This window comes from Cryptomeria japonica, chromosome 11 (genome assembly GCF_030272615.1).
Source record: "Cryptomeria japonica chromosome 11, Sugi_1.0, whole genome shotgun sequence".
NCBI lineage: Eukaryota > Viridiplantae > Streptophyta > Pinopsida > Cupressales > Cupressaceae > Cryptomeria > Cryptomeria japonica.
The window spans coordinates 5,425,455-5,440,693 of NC_081415.1; positions in this window are offsets into that span (position 1 = coordinate 5,425,455).

The window sequence follows — 15,239 nt, forward strand, 5'->3', positions numbered from 1 at the left end:
AATTGTGGTCCCTGGTCTAAAACAATCTCCCTTTGAACTCCATACCTGGTAAATATTTCTTCATAGAGAAACTCAGCCACTTTATTATCTCTTGTATGTGTCATAGCTCGTGCTTCCACCCATTTAGTGACATAATCAATACACACCAGAATATGAGATTTTCCATTGGAAGGAGGATCAATTGGTCCAACAAAATATAGTCCCCATTTATCAAATGGTGACACGAATATCTGTGGATATAATGGCATTTCATTAGATCTGGTAGGCCTTCCCATGCACTGGCATCTACATTTCCTAGTGTATTGTGCTGCATCCTTATATAATGTTGGCCAATAATATCCTGTACCCAATATTTTAAGTGCCGTTCTTTTAGCAGCAAAATGTCCTCCACATGGCTCATCATGACATGCATGAAGGATATCATATGTTTCATCCTCTCTAATACATCTTCTCATGACTTGGTCAGGTCTAGTATAAAATAAACAATCAACAATCCATGAGAAGTTAAAGCTTTTCTCAACCAACAATCTTCTTTCTTTAGGAGAGAAATGAATTGGCATTTTATTAGCAGCTAAATAATTGGCAATATCAACATACTAGGGAGTGTGTTCTTTTATAAGGAATAAATGTTCATCTGGAAAAGCATCATCTATGGCTGCAAGATTATCTTGCAATTGAAGCCTAGAAAGATAATCTGCAACCACATTGGACTTTCCTATTTTATAAACAACTGTAATATCAAATTCCTTAATTAACAGTAACCAGCGAGCCAATATTCCTGTAATTGAAGGTTTATTCATGAGATATCTGATTGCGGTATGATCACTATGCACAAATATCAGATATCCTGTTATATAATGCTTGAATTTGTTGAGTGCATATATAACTGCTAACATTTCTTTTTCAGTGTCTGTGTAATTAAGCTTAAGCCCCTGCATGTTCTTGCTGATATAATAAATTGCACTTTCTAAATTGTCAATCTTCTGACCCAAAACTGCTTTTATGGCATAATCTGATGCATCTATATGAATATGGAATGGTATGGACCGGTTTGGACCCTTAAGCACTGGTGCTTGGGTCAATGCTTGTTTGAGCTTCAAGAAATCTTCATTGCATGAGGAAGTCCAATTAAATTTCATATCCATGGTCAAAAGAGAATATAAGGGACCTGCAATTTTGATGAAATCTTTGATAAACCTTCTATAATATCCAGCATGACCAAGAAAACTCCTGACATCTTTTTGCTTTACCGGTGCAGGGATATTTTGAATGACTTCTATTTTTGCTGGGTCAACTTGTATTCCATTTATAGAGATATGATGACCGAGAACTATACCTTCCTGCATCATCATGAAGCACTTTTCACTTTTCAATGATAAATTATAGTCTTCACACCGCTGCAAAACTTTCTTCAGCTTCTTCAATGCTTCTTCAAATTCTGAACCATAGGTTGTAAAATCATCCATATAGATTTCCATGCTGTCCTGGGAAATATTTGAAAATATGCTTATTAATGCTCTTTGAAATGTAGCTAGAGCATTACATAATCCAAAAGGAAGAACATAATATGCATATGTTCCCCAAGGACAAGTAAATGTAGTCTTTTCCTAATCCTCTAGGGCAATTTGAATTTGTTTGTAGCCACTAAATCCATCAAGAAATGAGAAGTACCTCTTCCCCGCTAAGGAGTCTAATACCTGATCCACAAATGGTAATGGAAAATGATCCTTTCTAGTTCTCAAGTTCAAAGCTCTGTAATCCACACATACTCACCATTTTCCTCCCTTCTTGGGAACTATCACTAAAGGAGACACCCATTGACTATCCGAAATAGGATAGATAAATCCAACATTTAGTAATTTCTGCAATTCTTCTTTAAATATTTCTCTTAATGCAAGATTGATTCTTCGTTGTGGTTGCCTAAGTGGTTTACAGTCTTCTTTTATGTAGATATGGTGGGTACAAACTGTAGGATCAATTCTATGCATGTCCTTGTAATCCCATGCAAAAGCATGTTTATGACATTTGACAAAGTCCACAAGTACTACTCTTTGGGTTTCTATGAGTTTACTATTGATATTCAAATATTTGTTTGAATCAACTTCCACTTTGATAGTAAGATCAATCTGAGATACTTCAAAAGTTAAGAAGTGTAGACTTCCCGCGGCAACAGAGTATGCAGTATATCAGTGGCTGTAGGAAAGTCGGATTCTGACATCTTTGATACTAACTCCTGCGATTGCTACTCTTGTCTTAACTCATTTGTCAGAATTTTATAGAGAATTGAGTCATCATCATGAAGTTGGATGAATGGTCCTCTATTAATCATCATAAGATGATTGACAGAGTTGATTCCTTCTTGAAATTCTTCTCCCAAGTTAGGCCAAACGACTTGTTGGTGATCAAATTGGGGCTGAGTAGGAGAATACATAGATAAAGTTTTGGTACTATTTTCATCTGAGATAGTCATATCACCTGACCGACATCCAATATATACATTAGCAGTAGCAAGCCAAGGTCTTCCCAAAATCACTGGATATCCTCCCAATGTGGCCTTAGGAGACAGGATCATAAAGTCTGCAGGGTATTCCCAAGAATCTAAAGCAATAATTATATCTTCAATCATACCATTAGGTCGAACTGTGGAACTATCAGCAAGCTGTAGGACTGTAGGTGTAGGTCTGATACTAGTTATTTCAAGCCACTGCATAATATCCCTTGTCATGACATTAATGGCTACTCCCAAATCTATCAAAGCATTCTTTATCTGAGTGCCATTGATGACTATATTCACAACATGGCTACCAAGATCAACATACTTAAGAATTGAAACTTTTCCTAACATGATATCAGCCAATTGACCCATTACATCCACTGTTTGTGGATCTTTTTTCTTTCTACTAGGCTTTGTTAGACATGCTTTCTTAAGTGCCTTACTATACACAGGGACATCCTTAATAGCTTGTAACAATGGAATTTTAATACATACGTGTTTCAGCTGATCTATAATATCAAAAATTTGTTCTTGTTTTGGAAGAATCTCTTTTGCTTGCAACCTTTGAGGAAATGGAGGTATTTGATGATTTTGAGGTATTGTGGTTGTTGGACTAGAGATTTCTTGTTCTTGTGGTATCTCAGTTATTACTAGTGGGGATGGGTTAGGCAAAGTTGTCCCAGATTTGAGATGAATATCGCTTATAGATAGAGAATAGGTTGGGTATTGATTCGGATCAGCTGAATAAACCTGTTGTTGTTGCTGAGATTTTCTATTAGGATTCAACATTGGTTGAGTGGGCAATTGTGTGGGTTTAGGTGGGACAGTAGTGGCTGCAAGAGGAGGCATTATTATAGGTGGTTGTGGCTACTGCATAGGTTGCTGATATCCAGATGATTGATTTGTCCATGGCTGAAACCCCCTTCATTAAGGAGCAGGTTGCCAGTTTCCTTGAAATCGTTGCCATGGTCCCTAAGGTAGAGACCAATTTCCTTGTGGCTGCTGCCACTGTGGAGTTTGATTAGAAAAATGCTGCCCTTGACCTTGTGGACCATACCAATTTGGATAACTACCAAAATTTTGAGAATATGGAGATTGCCATTGATTATTTGGTACATAAGAATTTCCACTATAACCAGAAAAAGAAAGTGGATCGGGAGGCATACCTTATCTTGGAAAATTTGGCCTTCTTTGAGAAACATAGGAAACTTGTTCATCATCACCTTGTATTGTCTTGAAATCAGGAACTTCAAGATTTGCAACCATTTTACATCTGCAGTCTCTTTTCCTCTGTCTGCAATGGGGATAAAATTCTGCAAGAACTGTATCAGCTTCCTCGTGCTTCTTCTTAGCTGAAAGTGTGTCCAATTGATTAGCCATATTGTTTATGATATCCTCCTTAAAATCCTTGAACAAATGGCTAAGTTCCATTCTAGAAACTCCATTACCAGATGTTGATGAAGAAACTCCTGGCTTGGAACACCTATTCTTCTTAGAAGCAGATCTGGAATACTTCTGACAAATTTTTCCAATGTCATTCCATGTTGATTGTGTTATGTCACCTCCTCCCATAAGATCCAAAGCATATGTGCATTCATCACTGATTCCTCTCAAAAATATCAGCTTGAGAGATTTCATTTAGAGTGCTATGCTTGGAATTTTTGACACTGAATAGAAACCTCTCCAGATAATCTTTAAGACTCTCATCTTCTTTCTGTGTCATTCTAAAAATATCATCCCCATGGCGGTCAGTGCCTCTACAATAACCCTTGTATTTCGTAAGAAACAATCATTTCATCCCATCCCATGTAGTGATTGTGCTACTCCCTAGACTTATAAACCATCTCAAAGCCAATTCTTTCAATGTGGCAGGGAATGTTTTGAGTCTATGGGCATCTATAGTATAATCAAAACTCCTACGGAGAACATCAAGCTCAAACAAGAATGTGTCTGGGTCTTCTATCACTATTCCATAGAATTTAGGGAGGGAAGAAGCTGGAATGTTCTTGAGATTAGCATTATCATGCTAATAAAAAATAGGGAACTCAAAAGTTGGTGTCACAGGTGGAGGTGGGTTATTCCCACTAGGGGGTGGATTTCCTTGCATTGGGATTTGGGGAGAATTCATTAAATGAAGTTCCTCTTTAGGAGGTCCAAAGAGAAAATGGAGGCTGTTCTCAGGAAGTTCAAATTTAGGAGGATTCAAAGTTTCTTGGATTTGATATAGTGTAGTAAAAGGATTTACATCTGGGGGATTATGTGCATTGAGTTGTGCATGATCAGGGTGATTAGGAAGGAATCTACCTTGAGCATCTCTTCTTCGCCTATGCATGCAGATTAAGAATTACTTTAAACAAACTGGGCTATAAAAAACAACTAAACTGAAAACTAAAAAGATAATAACCATAACAGGTTCTTAGTTTTACACCATCCCCAACAACGACGCCAAAAATGTTCGCTCCACCAATAGGAATAATAACTATAGTTAAAGTCTCAACTCGAAGTTTGGACATTCACTCTATGAAGTTACTATCTCCATAACTGAAGTTCATTTGATTGTCAACCCGGGGACGTATTACTTGAAATGGGTCTGCATTATATATGCACTAAGTTCCTGTGATAGCTATCCTACATTACTGTAGCAACTAAAATCTATTTGGGAAAAGCAAGCAAGAATTAAAACAACTGAATGGCTACAAGAAAAATCTTGATTACATAAAACTCACTTAAAGAAATGTTAACTAAGTCCAGAGCTGTCAAACAGGAATTACTTTGTTTGCTTTGGTTGCAGGAATAGTCAATGGATTTGTTTCCAGTGGCTGCAGGAACAGTCAACACTAGGATGTCTACTGTGACATAAAAGGAAAACTAAATTTAACAGAGACATAGGATCACTCACCAAGTGGACCCCCTTGGATGAGTGTATCCAGGCTTCCAAAATAACTCTAAGTGTGCTCAAAATAACATAACTTTATTCATTGCTTTTTCAAAAGTCGATACATCATTCAGAATGAAAGAAAACTAAAACACTCTGCAAATTTATTTCTAAATCTTCTGCTCATTTTCCCTCTTCTTCTTTCTAACCTCAGAGAAGAGACAAAGACAATTATTTGAAGAAAATTACTACAACTTCCTACAATTAAGATCACGCCAATGAGAAGAGGCAGATAGCATTCATGAAGGAGAACAGTCGGAGTTAAGCTACTAAAAATGTGGATCTACACCAAACCACAACCAAGAATATAGTGTGGCGGTATTACAAGATTTATGCTCACTAAAGTTAGACATAAATGAATCTTGCGCACCCTGCTACTCCTTTGCCGTTCCTCACGCCCATTATCACCTTCACTGATTTGAACTCTTAGTCGCTCGTTGAATAACTCAAGATGCCTTCTTAACGTGACAGGACAACCTTCTCCACAACATCTCATTTATTCCTGCAATCGAAAAGAGAGAACATACAAGAATATACATATATATTTTAATTAATCATAATACTTATTCATTTCATACATGATATCGCCTATGACAATCCGTATGGCAACAAGAACAAATCACATGAATGCAAGAATGACTGGCATGACAATAAGATTAATTGGAAAAGACAAAACATGATTTAATGGGTTCAACTAACATCTGAAATGCATATAGTCAAACTTTAATACATCATTACCATCCCACTATACAAGTTAAAACATGACAAAAACTTATGAGTTCTAGGAATAAAAGGAGCTAATATCTCAGCTCATCATTCTCCATGCATAATCTTGTTTGTTTCTTTTGTCTCTTTTGGAGAGTATTTTTGTCCCATTGGGTTATCTCTTTTTCTTTGCTTATAAGAGTTTTCTTTCCATTGCATTTGCATTTGTACATGGGTACCTAACATGGCCTAGTTGTCAAGATCTATATTGCATCTTCCATTTCATATTGCATAATAAACTTCTCTCTAAGTTGCATTTAAGGGAGGTGTTAAAGAAAATGTGGTTTTATCCCATTTACATAGGCTTAAGTTTACTCAGGAGTTAAGTTAGTTAGCCTAGGTACAATTCTAGAAGTTAGTTATAATGTGGCCATGTTGCATTATTTACTTTTTAACACAAAAAATTTAATATTTGCATCATACATTTAATATTTGTACCAATGGTAGTTATCAACTTACCTCATCACCTTGTCTTTATAAGAAAGGCTTCTCATTTACATTTTGTATGCCAAATTATCATTTCAATCAATCTTGCATTGTTTAAGAAATCTTTCTTTCCATTCTCTTTTGTGGATGTTGTTTTGGTGTTTCAGTGATCTTGGGGGTGTTGTGAGTCATTTAATTACTCCAATAAAACACATTTTAAGTGGTTTGGAAAGGGTGTTGAAAGTAATAGACTAAGGCTTAAGAGATAGAGGATGCTCTCACCAAACCCAAACTTTGTCTAAAACCAAGTTCCTTTCCACCAAGGAAGCAAAGGAAGCAATGGAGAAGCCCTTAACTATTGGCATTTGATCATTTGTACTTAATTGGTAATGTGTATTTTTCCTTGATGCAACCGGTATATGCTTATTGTGCATAGAGATTAGATTTATGTATGATGACTATTTTGTATGTTGTCATTGATGGCAACTATGTTTCTTTAAGTCATCTAAGTCCTTCAGTTCAACCAGCTAGACTTAACCGGTAAAGCAGAGACAATTTCATCAGAACCAATAATTAAGACTTCAACCAGTAAAATGATTGAGAGTCTCACATCGACAATCGGTACATGAAATTCATGAAGGATGAAGGAATGCAGTTTTGCAACAATGTTGATGATTAGTAGATGAAGATAACTTCATGACCACATGAGCAGATTTGATCAGATGAATGAGATTTGATCAATAAGGAAGAGACCAAGAAACACAGTTAACCAGTAGTGATGAAAATCACTCTAATCGGTAAAACAACATAGAATTGGATTTGTTATGTCAGTGGCCAACATAACTAAAGCGTACAATACAAGATTGTCTAGATGCATTGAACCTAGGGAATTGTAATAAGGTTATAACGGACCTTATGATAATTTTAATTGTGATATGAGGTATGAAAGAATATATATACATGAGCTTGTTAATGTGACATGTGAGGAGCAAATTTTGTATTTCTGATAGTGCGAAGATCAGAGGAGTTGAGAGATGAAGTATTTGTGATGTTGTAATGTTCTGAAGCAGATCTTATCAGAAACAACCGGTGTTATACTGAGATCATTTGTACTTGTTGTCTTCCTAATAGTTGCAGCAAGAAAATCCTTTTACAAGGTCACTCCTAACAGGGTGCAGTCAGATCCTAACAGTTCTAATCATTAAATCCTCTAACCAGGTGACACATTAGCTTGTGTTTTCAAATCCCAATAACTTGGGTAGCTCCTAACAGGGCTGGTTCTCATAGGCCTTTTTGTAAAGCTCTTGACTAGGCTTAGACACTTCTAACAGGGTGTGCCCCTAATTGGGTGTTGTAGACCTTAACCAGTCAGATCTCTATACTGCAGATAGTGGATCTTATGGGTACTAACTCCCACCACAGTTTTTCCCATTTGGGTTTTCCATGTATAAACTCTTGTGTCATGTGGTTTATGCTCTATGTGGTCATTTCATACTTGGTGTTATTTCTTGCATGTCTATTGAGTTTTAAGTTGGTGAAATTGATATTTAGTTTTGTATTGTTTTTACTATCACTTATTCACCCTCCCTCTCAGTGCCTTATAAGTTCATCAATTGGCATCAAAGCCTAACTTCCTTAAGGATTGATTGCTTGGAAGGGATCTCTAATCCTAAGGAAAATATGGATGAAGGAATGAGCTATAGAGAGATGGCTAGAGAACTCACTGAAACCAAGGATGAGCTAGAAACCTTAAGAGGCAAATATAAAGCTTCACTAGCTAAAAGGAAATAACTAATTGAGCAATTATTGGAGATCTTAGACAACAACTCTTCAGATGAGGCGAACATTGATGCACTGGTTGAAGAAGTGGAGAATCTAAATGGTGAGAAGACTAACCTGAGAAGAGAGATAGAAGCACTTACAATCCAGATGAGTGAGGAACTTGAAGCTAGAAGAAAGGCTGAGGATCAGATATGAGATAAAGAGCATGAAATCTTTAATATAAAGAAGGAGAATGCAACTTTGTATGAACATTGGCATGTAGAGAAAGAAGAAAAGAAACTTTATAGTCAGATCTTGAAATGACAATGTCTCTTACAAAGACCCTCATGAAAAAAAATGAAGATCTTACAAAGGAACTTGCTGAGGTCAATGAGAAGCTTGATAAATTCAACAAGATCTCCTCTATGTTGGATGAACAGATCCAATATTAGAGGATGAAAGGTGATACATCTGGGTTAGGATATAATACATCTAAGAAAGGTGAACCTTTCAGTACCAAGAGCGACATGCATGAAGGTAAAACTACTCCTAAGGCTCAGAAGAATACCGATAAGAAAGCTTACAAACCTGTTTGCTTTAACTGTCATAAACTAGGACATACTGTTAATGTTTGTAGAAGCAGATTTGATGCTAATATTGGTTATAGACCCAATACTAGATATGTAACTAGGAGATTTGAAGGATATTGTTATACATGCAACATGTATGGGCATATTTGAATGCAGGTATGGAGATAATCATCCAACACCTCACATGAATCTAAGACCTATTGGTGACTGGAGAAGGAGTTTCACTGACCGGAGGAACACAAATTGGCAAAGACCCTATGTTAACCGGTCTAATCCTTATGAGATGGAAAAGAGAGTCAATGTAACTTGCTCAATTTGCAACAACTATGGACATGTAGCTATGGACTGCAGAAGAAGAACATGGAGAGGCAATGCAGGACCTTGGAGAGCATCTGGAATGGTATGCTATTATTGCAACAAACCGAGATGCATTGCCAAGTTTTGTAGAACACAGAGGAACCAATCGGTGAATCATCCTACAAACCAGAAAGGAAAGCAGAAGGTTGATATTGAAGAAACCAGAGTTGAGATGAATAAGAACTGGAAGAAGAAGAGTGATGAAAAGCCATATGAGGAATCAGATTCTTCATTTAATGTGGAGAATCCATCTTCGACAAACTAAGTTTTTTTTACAACTTGGGGTGAGCTTATTGTCAAATCTTGAGTTGAACCCCTGAATGATGTACTATAAGTTAAATCTGCATATTCTGATGCATTTTGATGTTTTGATGTGTTTGTGGATCATAACCGTTAAATATCATTGAGTTTTTGCTACTAGTAATATGCTTTAGAGTTTGCTAAGGCGTTTTAGGGTTTTGTCGATAAATGCATTTATTACAGTAGTTTGAATGCAAATAAATACAACCTTTTGAATTTCATTTTTCACTTTGCATCTTGAGAACTCTTGGCGAAGCAAGCAAAGCAGAGATAAGTTAGTGCAAGTAGCATTCAGACTATTTAACAACAAATTGAGGCGATCGAAGTGAAGTTTGATTCGGTGATCAAGTATTGAAAGTTTTTGACGGTTGGAAACCCTAGCACCAAAGAAAAAGAGGTATTTATCAGTGAATCTTACTCTTTGCTTGGTGATTTGCATATCTGAAATGGATTCACCTCATCTTGTTGATGTGACAGAGAGGGAAAGACCTGAATACAAAAGACATCCATATAAGTCGGAAGAAACTGACCCTGTCGGTGCCCTATCCGGTGTATCAAATGGTGTTTTACATGTAGAGGATGTAAGATCCTTTTATCATTTCAAACTTCAAAACTTGGGATTTGCAATTATTTATGAGCAATACAAATCTCTGTGTAATGAACAAGGAAGATTGAAAGAACAGTTCAAAAGCGTATCCGATAAAGGTTTTCATAATGCTATCAATTTCATTGATGATTTTGATGACAGGTTGGTAAGATTCATTTTGAGCCATATTCATGATCAGTTTATGTGGTTGGACAAACCTCACAAAATCACTAAGGAAGCAATCTATGTTGTAACCATTTTCTGCTCAACTGGTGAAGTGCCCTTGCTTAGGTCTATACCTAAGAATGATGTTGAGAAGTTAACTGGATCTAGATGGGATAAAAGAGCCATGATTGTGAATGAAATTAATGATCCTGCTGTTAAATTTGCATCTATGGTGATTGGCTATAGAATTTTCTATTCAACTGGAATGAACAACATATCGACAATAACTATTCATACTGCCTACCAGATGATTAAGGTGGATGTTTATTATGATCTCCGTGAAGAAATGAGAAGCCAATTAATAACAAATTTGGAAGCTGTCAGGAAGGATAAGAAATTGAGATTTAAATTTGTTCAACTGATTATGGGCTTATTCTTTTATTTTCAGAACTTTTTCCCTGGTATAGGTGATATTCAATGGATATCCGGTACTCCAACACTGTTGCAAATAAAGAACAATATCTAGATGATCAAAGACAAGTTTGATGATATCATTTAGGGATATTTCAAGAAATTTTAGAAGGAAATGCATGCTAGGGAATGCATACCAGCAGAGGTAGTCAATTGGTATGAGGATTTCATCTATTTTATGGTTGACACAGATACATGCTTGATGGAAGCTATTATTCCTAGAACCACATGGGTAATGCCCATGGGATATGAAGTAGATAAATATCTACTCATTGCCTATGCTGACCATTTGTTAGCTCAACCGGTCAATGCTACTGCTGAAAGGTTTGGAACCTACAAGGAGAAAATACTGAAAGTGCATTCTGAATTACAAAAACTGGTGATAGCAAAGAAAATAAGAAAAGAGGTACAAGCCTTTGCTGAGCAGGCCAGATTCACTAAGGAAAAGATAGCTGCAACAAGAGCCAAATATGAGGCTCAACAAGGTGGAACTTATAGTGTACCAACCGGTACCTCCATCGGTAAGACCAAATGAGCCAAAGCAGCTGAGAAGAAGAAAGAAAAAGAAACTAAGGTGAAGCCCGCTGAATCTCAAAGAGGGAAACCCTCTAAAATATAATTCCAAAGGAAAGGTAAAACTGTTGAACCTCTTGTTGTGCCTACCCAAACCAGAAAAAGAAAGAAGGATAAAGCTCACAAACCGGTGACAATTATAGAGGAAACAAAATTAGAAGAAGCTAAGAGAGCACTAAGGGCAAGTGATAAGAAGCAGAAGCCTACTCGAAAAGGTAAAGCAACTTCAAAGATATTGACTCTTGAAGAATCTTTCACTAGAATGATTAGAATTATTAAGGAGTATGGTATTTACAAAGGTTTAAACATACTATTTACTCATTTGTTTGAAAGTCAACGAAGGGAGATCGAAGATGCAGTATGAAAAAGTTTAGTAGAGCCCTCATTGAATTACAAGGGCAAATTCTAGACACTTTGTATAATATTATTGATGCAAGATGGCAAGCTGCCATTAGACAGGATAAAGAATTTATTGATTACACTCTTAAGCACCTGCAGTCAGAAGCCAGTGAGGAAGCAATAGAAGATGTACGAGTAAATGCAAAATCTCTTCTTAGATCCAAGAAAAGACTGACTAGAATGTTGATAGATGATACTGAATCAATCCAAAAGGAGACTGAAATTTTGATAAAGAAATATTTAGGTCTCATCCTTGAAGAAGAAAAAGATGAAGAAGATAAGGGGGTGAACTCACAATACTGGTTCCCACTTTTTGACCAACTTTGACACTTAGATGAACATTTTGCAAAAAACCTTCACTTTCCGACACCTATAACTTTTAAATCGTTAAGAATTTGAAGATGATGTAAACTAGTGATTTTTAACATCTTTTTTGTAGATTCTAAATATAATTTTTTCACATTTTTTTGAATAAATTTTTATTGATTTTTCCATCTCCCTCAGAGGTAGTTTTTTACAGCAAACAACACTTTTTAAGAGTGATGTGCATCCCGAAACGTATAGATTTTTTTCTATAAATGATAAAAACTTATCTCTTTTAAATTTTGGTTTGTAACATCAATACCCAGGGCATGTAGTTGGTTTGATAGTGACATGTTGAGTATTTTTTATTTTATTAAGTTTTGAAGTCCGACTAATTATAATTTAGATATAGGTGTGCATTTGAACACATAACTTGTTCTATATATATCAAAATTCAGTTTTATTTTTTTTGTTAGAAAGAAGACATCAATACCTAGTGCAAAGATATTTTTCAGAATTTTTTTGAATTAGTTTACTATTTTTCCCAATGCATTGAACAAAGAAGTTCATGTTTGGTGAAAAACCTACATTCATAAAAAATAAAATAAAAATGTATTAATGAAATTAAATATATTAAAAATTATACTATTTGGAAAGCTTATAATAATGACTAAATCCTTAAGAAAACAAAACTTCTAAATGAATTCGTTTGACCCGTCAAAAGCTAATGTAAAATTGGTTTTTTATCAGTATTTGATAGATGCAAAGGAGACTCCATTGTAAGTATGATTTAGAAGTAGAGAGGTTCTATCCAAGAAATTTTGATCTAAGAGCCTTTGATCTAACTCTCTTCAATTAATTACTTCAATGGGACCTCTTAAAGCTTAAATCATTATATTTTCTAAAAAATGTATGATTTCAGCAAAAATCAGGATGTACCAAAAAGTGGGAACCAGCTTTGTGAGTTCACCCAAGGATGATACACCTGTTAAGTTAAAGGGAGAATATTTCCTGGGTATGAACCTTTCAGACTCAGACCAGAGCTCAAAAATAGTTAACAGTGATTCAAATGCTTCCAAAACCCCTAACCAGGGTAACTAAGAAGAAATCTCCAAAATCCTCAGCAACCCGGAAGCGGCTCCTGAGATAGATGCTAAGTGGAAAATACCAAAACATAGGAATAAGAAATGAACTACTCCCTCGACTTCTCTCCTAAGGAAATCTAGCAGAATAGCTCTAGTTGATGTTGGGCATATCTCCTCTTCCCCAGGTCGACTCTCTAACCATAAAGTCAGAGACAAGGAGGCCAGTAAGAACATTGCAGATGGGACCCATAAGACTCTTAAGGAGCTAGGAATTGGTAAGTAACTATGAAGATTATCTCTTGGAATATAAGTGGACTCAATAATCCCCATAAACATGACATCATTAGGAATATGATAAGGGACAATAAACCTAATATTTTTCTAATTCAAGAAACCAAAATGAGTAGAGAAAAAGTTGAATCTTTGAAGTTTTTAAAAAATGGTAATGTTAGTGGCAACAGTTCAGAAGGTGGTTCTGGAGGTATAGCTACCATTTGGAACCTTAATACTGTCAAAGGACATGTTATTATTCAGGAAAATAATTTCTCTTGTATCAAATTTTAGCATTTAAAAGATGGTACTTCATGAGTTCTCACTGACATTTATGCTCCCAATACTTTGAAGGCTAGAAATTCCTTCTGGAAAAAACTTATACAAGCCAGGGACAACTTCAAAAATCTTAGCTGGCTAGTTATGGGAGACTTCAATACTCCTTTGAGAGAGGAGGAAAAATTTGGAGGAAGCCCCCCTCAGCTGGAAAGTAGGTTGGCCCTTATGGATTTCATTAGTTCTCAAGCTCTCAATGATTTGGAAATACAGGGATGCAATTACACTTGGACTAACAGGAGAACTGGTAATGATCTTATCCAAGTTCGCCTTGATAGGACTCTCATCTCTGATGATTGGTACAGTCATTATTTCTGTTCTCTGTCGGTCCACATTCGGGTTGGATCTGATCACTTTCCTATCACCTTCATTGCTTACTCAATTAATAGAACGAGACTCTTCCCCTTCAGATTTGAAAAAATGTGGACTCTTCACCCAGATATCAAAAGTAACATTCATAAATGGTGGAGCATACAAGTTGAGGGAATTGCTGTGCATAGAGTTGTTAAGAAGCTCAAAAGTGTAAAGGATAACATAAGACTCTAGAATAAATCCAGCTTTGGGAATATTTTTGAGGCCAAAGGTAAAGTCCAGGAAGTTCTTAAAAAAATACAGGCTCAAATCTAGAAGGATGGTTTCAGCACTGTGTCCTTGGCTAATGAAATTGAGACTCTAAAAAAATACCATGATATCTTTGCTAAAGAGGAAACCTTCTGGAAGAAGAGATCTAGATGCATTTGGCTTAAGAAAGGAGATAGGAACACAAGATTCTTTCATATGTCGATGATCAAGCATAAAGCTATTAATAGGGTAACTAAACTAATGGTGGATAATGGGGAGATGGTCAAGGAGGATGAAATAAGGAACAAAGCTAAAAGGTATTTCTTGAAACTGCTCGAGAGGGATCACAAATTGGATGCTGAAGCTCAACCTTCTTTTCTTCATAACATCCCTGGTCTCATTGATGATCAAATGAATGTCTCCCTCTCTTCCATTCCTTTGAAATTGGAAATTAAAAATGCTATTTTTTCCTTTGATGGTAACAAAGCGCTTGGCCTAGATGGCTTCCCAATTTTCTTTTTCAAGATTTTTAGGATATTGTTGGGAAAGATGTCTCCAATGGGGTCAAGGAATTTTTCGGGGCTAGAAATTTTTTGAAAGAAATCAATGGTACTTTTATTTCTCTCATCCCCAAAATCCAAGGTGCTGACTCAATGGACAAATTTAGACCTATCAGTCTTTGCAATTCTTTTTATAAGATTATCTCCAAGGTTCTTATTTCTAGAATTTTGTCTGTCCTTCCTGATTTAATTAATCACCAGCAAAATGGTTTTGTCCCTGGAAGACAAATTCTTGACTCTATTATAACTGTCCATGATAACATTCATTCTCTTGTTAGAGCAAAGAAGCAGGGCCTCATCCT